This window comes from Gadus chalcogrammus, chromosome 8 (assembly GCF_026213295.1).
Source record: "Gadus chalcogrammus isolate NIFS_2021 chromosome 8, NIFS_Gcha_1.0, whole genome shotgun sequence".
NCBI classification, from domain to species: Eukaryota; Metazoa; Chordata; class Actinopteri; order Gadiformes; family Gadidae; genus Gadus; species Gadus chalcogrammus.
Window position 1 is genome coordinate 21,913,731 of NC_079419.1, and position 19,832 is coordinate 21,933,562.

Here is a 19,832-nt window from a genome sequence, read left to right on the forward strand (position 1 = left end):
GGAGCCCATTCTAAAGGGGGCTCGTCTAGCGGCTGCATGGGAGGAGGTGCCAAACATGACTGGATTATTGAAGAAGAAGGAGATAACAACTGTCCAGGAGTTGTTGCAGCTGGCTGGTGCTCAGGTGGACAATGCAGAAAACGTGGCGGGAAGACTGGCAGTCCGATCCACACGTGTGGTGGGACGTAGACTGGACGGTTTTAAGAAGGCCTTGTCCTCAGAGGACAGAGCTCTTCTGACTGGATGGTTTAAAGGAGACTTAACACCTGATCATAGTGACCCTTTCCCTAAGATATGCATCCGGCCTTTTGGGAAGGACTGTGAGGCTTTGGGTCCTCTGCTGGATAGGCAGGAGTGGATGTCCATGGACTCTGCGAGTGGAAAGTCTCTTTACATGGGATGTGTGAAAGCTTCAAATAAGGAAAAACTTAAAGGCAAGACTGACACTCCCTGGAGGGATCATCTCAGAGTAAAAGCTGAGGTCAAACCAGCATGGAGTACACTGTACAAGGCTCCAGTCACAAAAAACATTGGGGACTTGCATTGGCGTGTTTTACATGGAATCATAGCAGTCAATGCTTTTGTCTCTATTCTAAACCCTAGTGTGTCGGATAAGTGTCTCTTCTGTAACCTGAGGGAAACCATTTATCACTGCTTTGTTGACTGTTCACGACTGATTCCACTGTTCCAAAACCTGAGGTCCGTTTTGTCTTTGTTCAAAGAAAAATTTAGCAAACAGTTGTTCATATTTGGTTTCTCCTATAGGAAAAACAAAAAGAAGAAAGGCAAGCTCCTGAATTTTCTTTTTGGTCAAGCCAAGATGGCCATTTATTTAAGCAGGAGGGAAACGATAGATGGAGGCCAGAGACGTGATTGTGTGTCAATTTTCAAGTGTCTTGTTAGAGCCCGTATACGGTTTGAATAAAATTATTACGCAAAGATGGAGGATGTGGATACGTTTAAAGGTGTTTGGGACAGTGAAGGCATCCTTTTCTCTTTAAAAGACCCAGACATTACCTTTACAGATCTGTTGCTTTAGTTTGTTTTTAATTTTTGGTTTTTGTCTCTTCTGTTTTGTTTTTTTTTCTTTTTGTTTTTTTTAATTTATTTTATTGTGTGTTGTGTGTGTCTGTGTTTTTGTTTTTGTAAAAATATGTAATTAAATAAGCGGTTTTAAAAACTCAAACTCTCTCTCTCTCTCTCTCTCGTGTGTAAAGTGGGTCAGTAAGTGCTTCGATTCTACTTACAGTCAGGGCCTTCAACGATGAAGATGTACACCAAAAGTGCAAAAATCCTTTAAGTACATATAAAACAAAATCATGAAATAACTAAAGTAACGGCTTTTAGGTGTTACACTATAAAGACAAGACATAGCGATGGATAGAGGATATCTCTCAGATAGCACTTGTTATGCTACCATTACATCTGCACATTATTACGTCTCCTATTGCACTCCTACCATCCCTGGAGAGGGATCCCTCTTCTGGGTTCCTTCTCCAGGTTCCCTGATATTAGGGGGGGTTTCCCTGCCCTTTGGGGGGCTAGGGTCAAGAAGCGGCCTGTGAAGCCCTTCAGATCTCTGGTCCAGGGCGTTCTAAACTGTTTGACCTGATGGGGATGTGGTGTTTCAAGGCTGCTCGGATGGCCGGGGAGTTTCCCCCACAGAGCCATCCCCCCAAATACAGACATGTTGCCATGGCTGAGAATATATTGTGAAATACACTCAATAATTATTCTGACGACATGGAAAAGAAACACAAAACTACGCACACACACACACACACACACACACACACACACACACACACACACACACACACAGACCACAGATAACAAGGGGTTATCAAAGGGTTTAGCGTCCTGTAGCTCTACGTATCTGGAGACGCAACGGTGCAAAGGAGGAAATGAAGATCTCAAGGTAAATAAGTTTCTTCATTACTATTACCATATAAGCCTGCAAGTCTGCAAGTATCCATCACAGCTTGCACAACAGCAAAGATGTCTGTTTGTGTGTGTGTTTGTGTGCGTGTATGTGTCAATATTAACTTTTTTATGAGGCCTTTTCCCTCGGATAAGTACATTAACCTTTTACTTGTCAAAGCACAAAAGTCACTTTTACGAGTAAAAATGTGTCATCTTACAATTCAAAAAATGTTTGCGAACGGAGAATGCGGAATTCAAAAGAACCAACAGTTAAAATCATTCACACCATGTCAACCACATCACTAAAACAGCCATATCCCTCCTCTCAATCACACGACCTCTGAGCAATGTTTAAATCCTCACTTCTTAGACTGATACTGCTGTTACTCAGACTAATGATGAAGTCATGATATACATCCAAACAGTGTCCCAAACATAGAAATGTTTTGGTAAGACTTTACAATAAGGTACGCAAAAACGTAGGTAAGTGGCGGTTACTCAGTAACTACTGAGGAGTTACTGGTAAACAGACTAGGGGATACTGTATTTGTTACTGAGTAACGAATGATGAACAACTGGGGCCCTAACTGGGGCCCTAAGTGACAGTTATTCAGTAACTACTGAGGAGTTATGAATCATTCTTTACTTATTCGTTCCTCAGTAACTACCCAATTTTTTGCGTACCTTGTTTTAAAGTGTTCCCACACACACACACGCACACATGCACACACACACACACACACACACACACACACACACACACACACACAACACACACAACACACACACACACACACACACACACACACACACACACACACACACACACACACACACACACACACACACACAGGAGTGAATGATTGAAGTTCAACATAAACGTGGTTTGCGTGGATGTTAGTTCCCTGTGAGCAGAAGAGATAGGCTTCACAGAAATGATACGAATCAGAGTTAACATCAAGTACTGGAACAACCCGTACTGCTTTAGACCATACACACAATGGCCCTCATTTATCAAACGAACGTAGAAATGAGCGCAAATCTGAACGCATGATTCATCTTACGATAGGACCCACGTGAGATTTACGAAACCTTCGTATCACACCAATCCCAGCGTACGAAGGATCTTGCGTTGATAAATACGGCGGCTGAGATCGATCGTAATGAACGTGACACGCCCATATAAAAGCACGTCTTCAGAAGTCTCGCCCCCAACTTTTACGACATGGAGAAACGTCCAACGGTAAAATAGAGGAATTTTTCCGAGACCCAAATGGAGACGCTCGGGTCACTGGTGGATGCGAACCGTCTGGTTTTATTTGGCAGCCTAAAAGCTGGCAATAAAGGCCAGCAAAAGAATGCTATATGGAAGGAAATAACTGTTGCAGTGAATATTGTTTCCAATGTTCGTCGGGCTACGGAAGAGGTTTGTTAATTAAATTAATTAAATAATAAATTAAATGTACAACTTCTGTTATCCAGCTTAAAACATTTCACATATATGCTATTGTTTGCATTCCGTTAAAGTTATTTAATTCCGAATAAGGTGAAGAAAAAATGGTCCGACATGAAGCTCATCACCAAAAAACGTGTTGCGGCTGTGAAGCCGGCCAAGCAAGAAACGGGAGGAGGCCGGTGCAGTGCGACTGCAGCGTAACTCACCGAGATGACTCTGACCATGTAGTGCGCCCTGATGTAGACGATGCCCAACGTTGCTATTTTGGAAAATAAAAGAATCGTGCGTGCCCCCAGGCCATCGGGCTACCATGTTCAGGATTGACATTCTGGCATCGCAAATAATCTGAACATTAACCGAATGGTAGCTTTTGCGGTTGATGTACGCGTAATCATTAATAGATGGTGGCTTCATACGCACATGGGTACAATCAACCGCACCAATCACATTTGGAAACCTAGCAATAGCATAAAAATCCCGTTTGATTCCAGTTTGCTGATCGTTAGTGTATGGGAATTTAATATAACGTTCAGAGAGGGACAGTATAGCTGCCAAAACTGCTGGCATGGTTCGGCTAATACTTGGCTGGGAAATACCAGACCTGTCCCCGATCTCCCGCTGAAAGGTCCCGGTGGCCAAAAACCCCAAGGTAGAGCACACCTGCACTGGCACAGGTATTGCGTTTGATCGCCTAGTTTCTCGCCTTAACTGTGGCTCCAAATCATTGCATAGCTCCATCAGGAGATGCCTTGGGAGACGAAAACGACTCAAGAGCCATTCATCGCTCTCCATAAAAAAATCGGCGCGGTCTCGAAAAACTCTCTCTCGTCTTAGACGTGCGTTGAGGTCCTCTAACAGAGCCAGATCTGCCATCGCTGCGACTCGACCACCTATTTGGCAAAGCTCCTGTTTATATAGACAGCTGAATAAACATTTCACCTGTCACATTCTAATTATTTTCATAGCAATACTGTTTTTAATTAGGGCTGACTTGATTGTAATTGTTTGAACGGCTGGGCTAATTCCAATTTATTTAGTAATTAATACAGATGTGCAACATGGGCTACTTGTGCTGCACTATTCATCAGTGAAATACCCGTGTGTTGCGCCAAAAAAACTTGCGTACACAAGCTCAGACCTGACGTGAGATTTCATCGCAGCCTGCGCTCACGTTCAAATTGATAAATGCCAAGCTCAACGTTGAAATGAGCGTAGATCCATTTTACGCACGTTTTCTGTCGTACGCTCGTTTGATAAATGAGGGCCAATGTCTCTCTCTCTCAGACTCACTCACTCAATGACAAAGTTGTGATAGAAAAGTTGAAAAGCTGTCTGCTATATGTTTTATCTTTATATTCAATTTAAAAAATATCTTGTGGTTTGTGTGTGTTTGTGTTTGCATGCGTCCGTGAGTCAAATGAAGACATCTGATACAAGTAGAGGAAAAACGCTGTCACTTCATGATTGGTCAGAATTAAAACATGTGACGTGTTTTTTCAGATGATATAGCAGAGCTGACTCCTGAGAGCAGACGTATTGGAAGCTGTCAGGGAGGAACCCTGGTAACCATCTCTGAACTGGACCCTGGACTCTCTGAGGAACCTGAGGACATGTCTATGGACCGGGAGGAGACCGGGAAGAGAAGATTTGGTAGGTGCCCTTTTGAGAGGATTTAAAATAAATAATTCAGTAAAAGAAAAGTGTTTTCAACTGCATACATTTAAAATGTACTTTTAGAAAACCTTTTTAGCCAAAGGGTCCGACCTGATGAACCAGTGACCGTATATATTTATTCTAAATAAAGATGTGTGCGTTTGAGACAAAAAGCTCACGTTAACCTAACTTGACTTGTGATTATGCCATGAGTAACGGACTATTGATAGGCATCTCAAGTATACGTGGAACAGAGTGCAGAGTAACTTTAGGGAGCAGAACACAAGTTTAGTTTTCTCAAGACTTATTATTAATGGTAGTGCCACGTGACATTAGAGTGACAATGGTTAATTTAATCAAGAATTCTGTGTTTTAATAATGGCTTCTCATTTAACTGAAGTGATATCAGGTGTACTTATGAATTTAACATAATTCTATAAAATTTGTCATTAATATGAACATATCTTAGATTATCCCACAATACATGTCCTTGTGTTTTCTGCGTGGGCCGATGTGAAAGACCCTGGCAACACGCAGGCCACATGTTGTCCCCCCTCCATTACTGTTTGTATACGTATGTAATTCTGTGTGCATTACTGTATAACTATGTGCTTGTATGTGTCAATAATGAGGGAATAATAACATGTATGCTAGAGACCAGTACGTGCTCTGCTTAAGTGTGTTCTAAACACGAGAGCCACAGTACCAGTCATCACTTACTGAGGTGTTCTCAGTAGAGGTCTTCAGGTGTTTCTTCAAGACGGGGAGGGATTCTGGAGACCGTAGGGAGTCTGGACTGTGAATGACAGCCACGCAGTATGAATATATCAGTGTGTACATTACTCTGTGTGTCCGTGTGCTTGAGTGCGTTCGTGAGTCTGTGTGCAGTAGAAGAAAAACATTTCCTTACACTGATGATATCAGAGTGCAAGCTGATAATTGGTCAGAATGAAAACAAGTGACGTTGTTTTTTCAGCTGGTAGAGCAAAGAAGAAGGCTAAGTCCAGACGCCGTGGAAGCCGTCAGAGAGTAACAAAGGTCACGATCTCTGAACCGGAGCCTGGACTCTCTGAGGAACCTGAGGACACGTCTTTGGACCGGGAGGAGACCAGGAAGAGAAGATTTGGTAGGTGCCCCTTTATAGAGAATTTAAAAGAAATAATCCAGTCCAAAACAATGATCCAAAAAGTATGATTTCCTCCAAATACATTTAAGGTTTTTTTAGCCGAAGTGACCGTGTGTGTGTGTGTGTGTGTGTGTGTGTGTGTGTGTGTGTGTGTGTGTGGTGTGTGTGTGTGTGTGTGTGTGTGTGTGTGTGTGTGTGTGTGTGTGTGTGTGCGTGTGTGTGTGTGTGTGTGTGTGTCCTACTCCTGAACAGCTCTATGGTTTCACATCACTGTCATTGTGAGCATCGGACTGCTGAGTATTCTCCTCATCTCCCTGCGCTTCAGTGAGTCTAAATCCTATCCTCCTGAATAGAATTACAATACAGTAATCATATAATTGATTGTATTAATAGCAATGATAATGTTAAATATTGTTTTTTGTTAGATTTAGTGATAATAATAGGGTTACCACACATACACCGCATGCACACCCATAAACACAGCATACACACACACAAACAATCCACACACACGTGCACGAACACACACGAACACGCACACACACTGCACACACGGGCGTGCTGATGCAGGCGTTTCAAGACAAGGGCAGCGCAGGACACCGCCTACACACACACCACACACACACACACAACACACACACATGCACGTGCATACACACACTGCACACACGCGGATGCAGATGTTTCAAGACAACGGCAAAGATTGAGATAACAGCCCCGCCGTCGACACACTCTCCCACCTGAGCCTTATGTCCATGAAAGACACTTTTTTGCAAAACGTTATTTTTTCTTTAAACATTATCCACCTCCTTGAGCCTCCAGAAATGTCTTGAGATATTGAAATCCCCCCTCCCCCCTCCCCCCTTCCGACTGTTTTAGTTGTTTTATTTTTCTTATGTTTTATGTGTAGGCTATGTGTGACTGTAGGCTACTGCTGCTTGTCTTGGCCAGATCACTTGAAGAGATGTTTAATCTCAATGACGCATTCTTCTGTTAACAAAAAAAAAACATCTCTCACGTCAGGTAGCCAATCTGTAATCTTGCCTTCACAACCCCCCCCCCCCTCACCCTCCCCCTCCCCCACAAGCCTGTGCTTTAGTTCACTATAGTTAAGTAGGTTGCTGCCTTAGCTGTTGTAACATGAACATTTTTCAGCTGTTTGTTATTATTATTTCCAACTAACCAATAGTAGTTGCCATGCATTTTTTTTTTAGTATCAATGCACTTTGAGCCCTGAATAACAGTAAAAGCTATTGAATGATTGATTTGCATGCATAGTCTACAACACTTTCCATTAAACAAATACCCCTGTAAAACAACAGTTAGCTGAACATTATATGGTCGCATCCTTCCACTCCCTGTTTTCTCACCCTGTTTAAACAAGAAATCAACTGCATTTGTCCCAGTGTTTGTGCCATGGGAAATTAAAGGTCCCATGGCATGCTACTTCATGGATGCCTTAATATAGGTATTAGTGGGCCCCAAACACAGTAGTAGTCTATATTATATGCTGTTAGGGTCCATTCCTATCTGAACTCACTTCCGGTTTGGGAGGGGGGTGGGGGTGAAGGGGGGACCCCTATTCACAGAGGTACTTCCTGTTTACGTTTTATGACGGGTCATAAACATGGTTTAAAAAGTGGGCGACGGCTGCTGTAGGGTCCCCGCATTCATCAAGTTGTCTGCAGTGTTCTTTTCATTCGACATGGACTGCTCATCAGAAGAAACTGAAGGGAAAAACGGTCTGTCTAGTTACTGGACCAGATGAAATGAGACGGAGAGGTAATAAAGTCTATCGGCACGAGGACCTTGGATTTATTAAGTAAAGTGGCAACGGTTATACAGAGTCATAAAGCGTGAGAAATCGAATATGTCTAAGTCCCTAATCAGCGCTGATGGTTCGTCCAGAGCTTCGCCTCCATGGAAGGTCTGCTTCAGAAGAAGGGGAAGAGTCTCCGTGTGATACACTCTTATGCTGTATCCTCCTCTCGATGAGGTGTGTGCGTTTAAGATGTGTATGGTTCTGTGTGTCTTTGCTTGACCTTGCTTCCCAGGCCCTAGTGTATGCAGGTGTATCTTCTTGTGTTCTTCCTGATGGGGGAGAGCCTCACAGAATCTCCTGTTTGTGGCCCTCCCGTTCTGAGGATGAAACGGTGGCATTGTCTGAGTGTTTACATTTGCTTGGAGGAGAAATGGGGCCTTGGTTCTGGCCTTCACCTGACTATGTTATCCAGTATGTGTTATGTGTTAAAAGCTGACTATATTGTATCGTGACTGCCATGTGTTGTGCTCCTCAAGCTAGGGTGGGAGTTAGCTATATTTATATGTGCTCAGCAGGTTATTTTGCCCAACATATCCCCCTCAAGTCGTCGCAAGACGACTTTTACTCATTAGGGGTACGAGGGATAGGATTCAGCGCGGGACTACCATCATAACACTTTTAGAAATAACAGAAAGAAGGCAAAATTATCATAAAAACAAACAACCATGAGCATGGGACTAAAATAAGTCGCTGGACCGGGTGTATGGGGAACCACGTGGGAGAAACGCCACCCATGCTTCAGACATGGGTATGCCATACACACCCCACCTAGGGGGTGGCATCCACCCCGGCCTTACATCGCGAACAGACAATACCAAGTAAAGTGGCAGCAGGTAATACACAAAAAACAAACATACCACAAGCATACACTAATACAAAAAACAAAAAAACAAACAAAAAAACAAACAAAAAAAACAACAAAAAAACAAATATCAAACGATACCCCAAAAACAACAACAACCAACAACAAAACTAACACCAAACCCTAATAATAACAACGAAATGCAACAATAAAACAAACATTAGACAATAAACAAAAATGCAACAATCACACACATACTACATAATAACAATCACAGGAAAGAAATGCAACCAATGAAACGTGTCCCTAAATAATAGTAATAATAATAGAAAGATATGAGGTAGATAACGAATGGCAATCCCCCTCAACCCATCCCTAGGTGACCACACACTAAGGATGTGAGGAGGAGTCAGCTGGTCGTGTAACAATAAGCAATCACACGCATGGGGTATCCAGGGTAGGCACGGGGCACGGGAACAACTGAAACCACGGAATAGCCCTGAGCGTCATCACGGGCAGGTGGACGCAAGGCGCCACCTGAGCATTAGACCCTTTTATTCAACTGCGCTCAGGACCTCATCTGATAAACGGGCAATCAAGGCCCCTGGAATCTCGCCCGTGTGTATCCCCGAGCTCCATCTAGTGGGACAGCGATATACACAACAACATTTATGTTCCCGGCGTCGGTTGCGTAGACGCGGGCATAGATATGGGAGCGGCTAAAAACAGTGAAGCGTACAGAAGCGAATACAGCCAGGGGCGCCCTCAAGCCTTAAGGGAACGGGCCGCAGCCCCTGGTACCGGAACGCAGATCCCTGGTCCGGGCGACGTGGGTGCATCAGGTGGGAGGGGGGTGGTGCCGTTGGCGGGGACGGGAATGGGGCAGCCCACCATGTTCTCCAGCCGGATCAGGTCGGGCCCCTCTGGTGGTCCCTCGTCCAAACTCTCCGGTGTATACTCGATCCCCAGGTAAGCTTGGATGGCACCTGCTGCACCTGTAGCGCCCATCGCTCATTGGGCTCTCCATCCATCCTGTGAAGGGGTCATTAATGCCGGAATTCTCTCTGCCAAATCTAATCTGAGGGAATGTAACCCTGCCAGCACCCTGGCCACCGACCCATCCGGTGCTGTGTTATTGGGGATAAAAGTACAACATGTCGTCTTTATCATCCCACACACCCCTCCTTGCTCTGCCAATAGCATATCTATATCTATATAGTCCCTTGACCTTATCCGTGGAAAAATTGACAAAACGTTGCTGATTATAGTATATATTATTTATCCAATCAACATTTTTTGTTAATAGTGGACCACCAAAACAGGACTGATTCAAACCCTGCCGAAATCTGATTGCATCATCCTTGGGTAGTTGGTCGGCTCCGGGCGTGGCTGCATCTGGCTCCTCCTCCGGCCCTGGAACTTTGTGTATCTCTTGCTGGAATTACAAACTTATGTACAACAGTTAGATGTTTAAACATATTTTCCTTAATTCTATTCCTAATTACTCTAATGGAAGTCCCTTTTGGGACCCTCGAAAGTTAAGTGAAGGCATGGGTCGACCCTTAAGCATTTCATGCGGGGTTAGACTCGTCGTTCTGTTAGTTTTCATGCGATAACTCATTAGTGTCAGTCGTAGTGCATTAGTCCGTTAATTTAGTACTCTAATTTAACTTTGTTAATCTTTGTCTCAAGCGTCCCATTCCTCTCTCCACCATACCTTGTGGTTTGAGGATTGTAGACACAGACTAATCTTTATTCGACATGCAAATGTTGAATCACGTTTTGTCTGAGCTTATTTCTGACGGAATTCCAAACCTAGTCATGACTTCTCTAGTCCGAAACTTGATTACTGTAGCCGCACTTTGGACTTCTGATGGGACTGCTTCTACCCATCTGTTGAACACTGTATTTCACACTCATTTAGCTGGATGTCAATCATTGTTTGCAAGTATGGTGAAGAAAAACCTTGTTTTCTAATTATTATTATTATTATTATTTAATTCTCCTCAATACCTCCCCCCTTGCGCAATGGTCAAAACCATGCACATTAAATGATAAGCAAATCTAAGAACGCCGTTGGTGCAACCAACGTCGAAACGTCTAACCTTAACCATCAGCAAATTAAAGCCAATCTTTTGGGAAGGGAAATCGAAACCAGTATGTCCAAAACCAAAGCCCAATATGGGTGGGTTTACCATCAGCCGCCTGAAACCACGCTGTTCCAAAGTCATGCACTAAACCGAAAAACGTACATGCGTTAGTGGGCTTCTATACCACAAAGGTAAATAAAATAAAATAAAATAAAACGCGACATGCCCCGTTCCAAGACCACCTCTGCTGCCAGAGCTGACATATCTGACCCCTGTTCCTCCTCCACCTTACATCCCACCCGGCACTTCCTATGATTGTTGCAGCTCCTGACTTCATGATCAAGTAAGCCAGTGCCCACAGCGACTCTGCCAAGTAATCGTGACTGTGCCTGCCTTAGGTCGTCCCGGGTGTCAAGGTGGGATCTTACCCGTCGTTGGCTAACCAGCCTTCCATACTGACTCGCTGCAGGATGCCGTACCTGGAAGATACAATCAATCCCCACCCATATGGTGGTATAGATCGCAAAGTGGAGGGATGGAGACAGAGTCTTCAGCCCCAACTGCCCTATGCAGCCAAGTGTGTGTGCGTAATGAATACACCTCAGGGAAACTATAAAACAAAAAGTCATTTATCAGAGTTAAAATTATTAAAGTGTTGCAGCAGCAGTAGTGGCATTTGAAAGGTAAACCCACTACTTCCGAATCCAAATTGACAACATAGCATGTAGGACTCCTTCCCACCAGATGTGGCGTCAATCCACCTATTGTTCTTTACTAGGGAGATGTGAAAGAAAACAAAAGTCACAATATTAAAACTTGCATTTTCAGTATTGGGCGACTCACTTCTGTCTTAACCGTTACTCAAAATCACAATTCTCTTCATAATCCTACCCGATTGCCCTTCACTATCTATTTAAATTGGACGACCTAATTAAACCTTTTATTCTACCTATTGCCTGCATTCAGTGTTTTCCATATTTTGATTCACTACTATACCAAACCCAAACCCTCTATGTTGATCTTAACTAGTTTATTCAACACTGAATTGATACATTGTTTCTATTTACTAATTAACCTATTGTTTCATCTGAAGTGTGCTTGTGTATCCCCTTGTGTACTCCATCACTCTGAGTAGGAGAGGATTCTCCCCCACCTCGGCAGGCTCACACACACATCCTTTCTTATTTTATTTTGCTAATTTATTTTAAATGACATTTGTCATTGTGGATAACCTAAATTAGAAATTTGGATAACTTTTGATCATACTTATTTGGTCTAATTTTTTAATATTGCCGATTGTTTTTCCTAAATTATAAGATCACTTTTAATAAATTGTCTATTACTTATCATAATCTCTAAGGAAATATTTTATTTGTGTTGTTATCTTGGCTCCTAGACCTCGTCAGGTCCAAGCACCAAAATAACATCCACCTATCCACGCAGAGTCCATGGGTTGGATCCGCTCCTCGTTTGATGAGTCACTTTACCCTGGCGCCATTGAACCCATTGACTCCTGTGGAGTGGTGTGATTTCTAGATAATTATTCCTGAATCCTGTGATCACCATGTAAATTGCTCAGGGACATATCAACACTCGGCTAGGAGGAGCTGGTCCAGCAGGGGGCGGTGTAGTTGGGGAAGGGTAGGGTTGGAGTTGTCCAGCAGGGGGCGGTGTAGTTGGGGAAGGGTAGGGCTGGAGTGGTCCAGTAGGGGGCGGTGTAGTTGGGGAAGGGCAGGGCTGGAGTGGTCCAGCAGGGGGCGCTGTAGTTGGGGAAGGGCAGAGTCGGAGTGGTCCAGTAGGGGGCGCTGTAGTTGGGGAAGGGCAGAGTCGGAGTGGTCCAGTAGGGGGCGGTGTAGTTGGGGAAGGGCAGAGTCGGAGTGGTCCAGCAGGGGGCGCTGTAGTTGGGGAAGGGCAGAGTCGGAGTGGTCCAGTAGGGGGCGCTGTAGTTGGGGAAGGGCAGAGTCGGAGTGGTCCAGTAGGGGGCGCTGTAGTTGGGGAAGGGCAGAGTCGGAGTGGTCCAGTAGGGGGCGGTGTAGTTGGGGAAGGGCAGAGTCGGAGTGGTCCAGCAGGGGGCGCTGTAGTTGGGGAAGGGCAGAGTCGGAGTGGTCCAGTAGGGGGCGCTGTAGTTGGGGAAGGGCAGAGTCGGAGTGGTCCAGCAGGGGGCGCTGTAGTTGGGGAAGGGCAGAGTCGGAGTGGTCCAGATTTGGCGGAGGGGGAGGTGTGGCTTGGGACTGAGTGAGAGAACTCAAAAAATGGCGGCCGTGGTGCTATAACTCTGTGTGACCTGTCTAACACACAAAAGCGGATGAGAGGCTAGGGGGTAACTCTTGTCACTTTTGGAGAAGGAGAACGAGAAAAAAGGAAGAAAAAACAGGGGGGGAAGCAAAAAACAACAACAGGGCCTAGAGGCGTCATTCAATACATCCAGACATTCCTCATAGCCAATAATAGTTATCTATCCTTTATTGATTAATCTGCTTCAACAGACTAAACCGTCAACCAAGCGGCAAAGAGATGTTGTTTAGTATCGCATAGATATGCGACAGGTCCAGCAGTAATTCAAAGAAACACAGTAAAAGAGATATCACTTATCCTTGTCAACTTATCTAGGTCTAGTTTTTAACGGGTCCAACAGTAAATGGAAGCAACGCCGTAAAAGGTTATCTGTCATTTGTCAATTTATCTAAGTTTAGTTTTAACGGCTCCAACAGTAAATGGAAGCAACACAGTAAAAAGGTTATTTATCATTTGTCAATTTATCTATTTCCGCAGGTTAAGCCATAGACCGAAGCAATACGTCAGAGAGACATTATTCATTATTATCAATCTATCTATTCTTTCCTTTACCCGTTTTAACGGGCGAAGATAGAGCGGACCACGCATACACTCACTGATTCACTCACAGATTCTCTCTTTCGCGCAGACGCACACAGACACATATCAACAGACTTCTCATTCTGTGTCCCGCACCCACAATCATCAGATACGGCAAAATAGCGTTGAGCATAACAAAGCAAGCAAGCGTTGCACACATAGCCGGGTTATCATTAATTGATTTATTTCTATATTTAGCCGGCCCACAAATACGCTTGTTCTCTTTCTTTCTCTCTCTCTGGGCCTCTCACACACACACTGTCTCTCTGTGTGTCACTCGTGCCCCAGGCATACGGTTTCCTCTGCAAAGGGACTCTTAACCTTCTTTCCACATAGAATTATTTAATACACAAACAAAGAGGGGGACTCTAACCCTCTTGATACACAGGTGGGGCCTCTAACCCTCTTGATACACTGGTGGGGCCTCTAACCCTCTTGATACACTGGTGGGGCCTCGAACCCTCTTGATACACAGGTGGGGCCTCTAACCCTCTTGATACACTGGTGGGGCCTCTAACCCTCTTGATACACTGGTGGGGCCTCTAACCCTCTTGATACACAGGTGGGGCCTCGAACCCTCTTGATACACTGTTGGGGCCTCGAACCCTCTTGATACACTGGTGGGGCCTCTAACCCTCTTGATACACTGGTGGGGCCTCTAACCCTCTTGATACACAGGTGGGGCCTCTAACCCTCTTGATACACTGGTGGGGCCTCGAACCCTCTTGATACACTGGTGGGGCCTCTAACCCTCTTGATACACTGGTGGGGCCTCTAACCCTCTTGATACACAGGTGGGGCCTCTAACCCTCTTGATACACTGGTGGGGCCTCGAACCCTCTTGATACACTGGTGGGGCCTCGAACCCTCTTGATACACAGGTGGGGCCTCGAACCCTCTTGATACACAGGTGTATTTATTACACATCCATTACTTGGCCATCGGTAGTCTCGTATCACTATGACCGATTCTTATAGGCCCTATGGTCTCGTCGGTATTCTTTCACCATGCAACGAGCCGATATTCGATGTGTCACGCGTTCAGGGTTAATCGGGTTTATGGGAAATGCTGGAATGCAACTCTATTCGTCCCCACGAGATATCCCGTAGCGAACCGCTCTCACAGTCTCACCTCCTAATGTGGTTCCTATATAACTATGCAGAGTTTGGATTTTATCAACAGGTTCTGCCTACCTTTTGTTGGGCGGCCGCGAGGTGAGACTGCAGGAATCGGTCCGGTGCTCCGGGGTCCCGAGGTCGTGCCGCTCTCCGTCTCTCGTTTCCCAGTTGCGTGTTCAATTCAGAAAAAATCACGTCGGGGTCACCAAATTGAAGGGAAAAACGGTCGGTCTAGTTACTGGACCAGATGAAATGAGACGGAGAGGTAATAAAGTCTATCGGCACGAGGACCTTGGATTTATTAAGTAAAGTGGCAACTGTTATACAGAGTCATAAAGCGTGAGAAATCGAATATGTCTAAGTCCCTAATCAGCGCTGATGGTTCGTCCAGAGCTTCGCCTCCATGGAAGGTCTGCTTCAGAAGAAGGGGAAGAGTCTCCGTGTGATACACTCTTATGCTGTATCCTCCTCTCGATGAGGTGTGTGCGTTTAAGATGTGTATGGTTCTGTGTGTCTTTGCTTGACCTTGCTTCCCAGGCCCTAGTGTATGCAGGTGTATCTTCTTGTGTTCTTCCTGATGGGGGAGAGCCTCACAGAATCTCCTGTTTGTGGCCCTCCCGTTCTGAGGATGAAACGGTGCATTGTCTGAGTGTTTACATTTGCTTGGAGGAGAAATGGGGCCTTGGTTCTGGCCCTTCACCTGACTATGTTATCCAGTATGTGTTATGTGTTAAAAGCTGACTATATTGTATCGTGACTGCCATGTGTTGTGCTCCTCAAGCTAGGGTGGGAGTTAGCTATATTTATATGTGCTCAGCAGGTTATTTTGCCCAACAAAACCCATAGATCAGATAGTCCTTATTGGTTGTATAGGGGCCCTCGTACCCCGTCGCCATTGTCTTCCCCCGCCATGGACGACTCTGTGTCGAGCAATGAGGACATTGAAAACCAGATGCCTGATGGTATGTCCAACGCTAGTACGCCTGTGTCTAGCTATGTCAATAGTTGTGGAGATGCGGTACTGCTTAATGCTCCACTCAAAAGAACGAGGCCTGTTTTAGGCTTGAGAGACCGGAGTGCCGGGGATTCATTCACCCACGTTGGCGAATACGGCTTGGAGTATGTAATATCATGGGTCGATGGCTGTGTTATTTTGAAAGTTAAAGATTGTGCTACAGAGTGGCGGTTGAACGTTCACGAGTGGAATTTTTTCTTGGAGAATTTATGCCCCATGCTAGACGGTGGCGAGGGTACATGGCATGGGGGACCCCATGTATTCCATGGGACCTTTCAGTATGAACCGAGGATTCATCATCGCATGGAATGGACCTTTCAGTATGAATCGAGGATTCATCGCATGGATGCAAACTATCATACGAAGAGCCCACAGGATTTCATTTTTTTCAGACGCGGTGTTGATACAGACGAGCTACCACGTGCTATGATATGCATTGCATCGGTAGCTCTCCTCTACGCACCAGTGTTTTAGAAGCTGCTGATTATTTTGATAATGTCTTTTTCATGCAGTGGGCTGATCCTGTCTGCACTACGTGGAATTTTTGCAGAGATTGATTCTATGGCTAAGACGAATGAAGAACCATGGAGCACAACTGATGATGAATGCCGAATGTGCCTGTTTGAGTCGTCTGTGTTTGATGAGGGAGGCACATGGTGTGTTTGAGTATGTTTAGGGTTCTGCTAGCATTAGAAATGTTCAGCAATGTATACGAAGGTGGAGGGTACATACTAGTAGTATTAAGGATGTTTTATTTTCCTTTTTTTTTTTAAATGTGTTTTTGATAGGCTATACATTATTTTAATATGTGGGTGTTGTGTGTGTTTTTATTTTCATATTCTAATGGTATATTTTTGATACGCTATGCAGCCACAGGTCAATGATGAACATGTGCAAGGTGGGGGTGTGGCTATGGAGACTGCTGATTTAAAGGCTTGTACAACCGGACCCCACTGGCTTCACGAGTATGCCGTCTATCTGACCGGATTGAAATCTGACCCTTCCTACACACCGGCGAGGACAGGAGTGGAGGTGGACACTGCTATGAGAGATGACGGATGGCCTGTATCAACACAGATCAGTTTAAACCCTGCATCGCTGGCCTGTTCTGCGATTTACCACGGGGCTCTGTGTGGTAGCCATCATCAGCCATCAGAAACAAGCGGTCTGCTGGGGATGCCAGTGTGATTGCCCAAGTCAACGACGCCATTCATGCCTGCAGGGAGCGTCACATCATCACTACGAATCCCACTACCAGTACATTTGTGTTATCCTGGACAGACACCCCTTTCCTGTTACTTTTAGAAACTGTTTTAAAGAAGACTACAGGGTGACTGTGTCCCCCGGAAAAAATCTATGGCGTGGTCGAATCTTATCTATGTGATTTAATAGGCAATACCTATGATACCGAAAAACTGGATTCACTGCACCGCCCGAAGGAGTGTCCGATGAACATCTGCTTCTGATACATGAAGCCATACAAATGTGGCGTCCTACATTGTCATTTGGCAAACCAAAGCTGGTTGGTGGTGGGTGGCGTTTATAATGGGGGTGTTGTTTTCTTATGCCTATGATGCGGATAGCAAGATTGTATCAGATAGACTATCCGTTTTGATGTATGCTGCCAGTAGTTAATACTTACCACCACTTGGGCAGGTTTTTGAAAACATCAACTTCCGGTTGGGGGGAGGGGGGGCGGGGTGGTGTTAATGACGGCACTTCCGGTTGGTGTTGTGGGTGTGTACCTCAAATAGTTTAAAAAGGGGTGAGACGCCTGCTGTAGGGCCATAGCATTCAACAGATTGTCGTCAGTGTTCTTTTCGTTCAAACATGGACTACATCAGAAGATACCCAAGGATCAAACAGCGCTAACTGGATGTATAGGGACCCTCGCACCCTGTCGCCACTGTCTTCTCCCGCCAAGGCACTACTCTGCATCGAGCATTGTGGACGGTGAAAGCAGTTGTCTGAGGGTATGTCCTGGCTTTAGTACACCGGTGTCTAACTATGTCAATAGGTGTGGTGATGAGGCAACTGCTAAATGCTCCGCTCAAAAAGTCGAGGCCTGTTCCAGGATTGAGAGGGACCTGATGCTGGGGATTCATTCACACACGTTGGCGAATACGGCTTGGAGTACGTAATATCGCGGGTCGATGGATGGATATTTTGAGAGTTAAAGATTGTGCTACAGAGTGGCGGTTGAACGTTCATGAGTGGAATTTTTCTTTGAGAATTTTATGCCCCATGCTAGACGGTGTCAGGGGCACTGGCATGTAGGAACCCATGTATTCACATGGACTTTTCAGCATGAATCGAGGATTCATCGCACTGGATGCAAACCATCATACAAAGAGACCCAGGAGAGTTCATTTTTTTCCGACGCGGGTTTGTGATACAGACGCGCTACCACAGCACTGCTATGTATGCATTTGCATCCGGTAGATTCCTCTACCAACAGTGGTTAAAAGCTGCTGATTATTTTGATAATGTCTTTTTCATACAGTGGGCTGATTTGTCATCACTACGTGGAATTTTTGCAGAGATTGATTCATTGGTTAAGACGAATGAAGAGCCAGGGCGACATCTGATGAATACAGAATGCGCCTGTTTGAGCCGACTGGTGATGATGAGGGGTATATGGTGTGTTTGAGTATGTTTAGGGCTATGTTAGCACTAGAAAATGTCTTAGAGGTATAAGAAAGTGGGCTACATGCTAGTATTACTAAGTGTGTTTTTGATAGGTTGTTTATAATATGCGCATTGTGTGTTTTTGTTTTTGTTCATATTCTAATGGTATATTCTGATACGCTATGCAGCACAGGACAATGATGAACATGTGGAAGGTGGGGGGTGTGGCTATGGAGACTGCTGATTTAAAGGCTGTACAACCCGGACCCCACTGGCTTCACGAGTATGCCGTCTATCTGACCGGATTGAATCTGACCTTCCTACACACCGGCGAGGACAGTGAGCTGGAGGTGGACACAGCTATGAGAGATGACGGATGGCCTGTATCAACACAGATCCGTTTAAACCCTCCATCGCTGGCTGTTCTGCGATTTACCACGGGGCTCTGTGTGGTAGCCATCATCAGCCATCAGAAGCAAGCGGTCTGCTGGGGATGCCAGTGTGATTGTCCAAGTCAACGAAGCCATTCATGCCTGCAGGGAGCGTCACGTCATCACTACGAATCCCACTACCAGGACATTTGTGTTATCCTGGACAGACACCCCTCTTCTGTTACTTTTAGAAACTGTTTTAAAGAAGACTACAGGGTTGACTGTGTCCCCCGGAAAAATCTATGGGGTGGTACGAATCTTATCTATATGTGATTTAATAGGCAATACCTATGATACCGAAAAACTGGATTCACTGACCGCCGAAGGAGTGTCCGATGAACATCTGCTTCTGATACATGAAGCCATACAAATGTGGCGTCCTACATTGTCATTTGGCAAACCAAAGCCTGGTGGTGGTGGGTGGCGTTTATAATGGGGGTGTTGTTTTCTTATGCCTATGATGCGGATAGCAAGATTGTATCAGATAGACTATCCGTTTTGATGTATGCTGCCATAGAAAATGATACGTATGCCCAACATAATGCTTATATCAAATGTACGTATAAGGGTTGGAATGATCTGGTCATGAAATTCTTGTATGATAAACCTACTGATCAAATGTTAGCTGAAGTATTTACCCATTTCCCCGATGGTGACTGTTTTACCGTCGGACATGTCATGTGTATATGTGCTTTTGTATCGGATGTCTTGAAGCTGAATAATGCCTCAAACGCCGAGGGTATTAGAACTGCTAGAATGATGGCTTGTATAATGGTGCAGAAAAATAAAACTTCATGTAAACTTTATCTGAGATTTGTTTTGAGCGGACAGACATTTTAAATAAAAGGATGGATAACTCTGAGCAGTGTTTCAGTATTCATTTTTGTCGCAGAC

At 44.9% G+C, this 19,832-nt stretch overlaps 1 long non-coding RNA gene across 1 annotated transcript; it reads left to right on the top strand.

Annotated features, from left to right (window-relative positions):
• The first annotated feature begins 2,924 nt into the window (after nt 1-2,924).
• LOC130388342 (uncharacterized) lies at nt 2,925-6,518 on the top strand. The gene is made up of 3 exons (XR_008896402.1): nt 2,925-5,029; nt 6,009-6,158; nt 6,411-6,518. It is a non-coding gene; the product is annotated as an uncharacterized LOC130388342 (long non-coding RNA).
• The last annotated feature ends 13,314 nt before the right edge of the window (nt 6,519-19,832 follow it).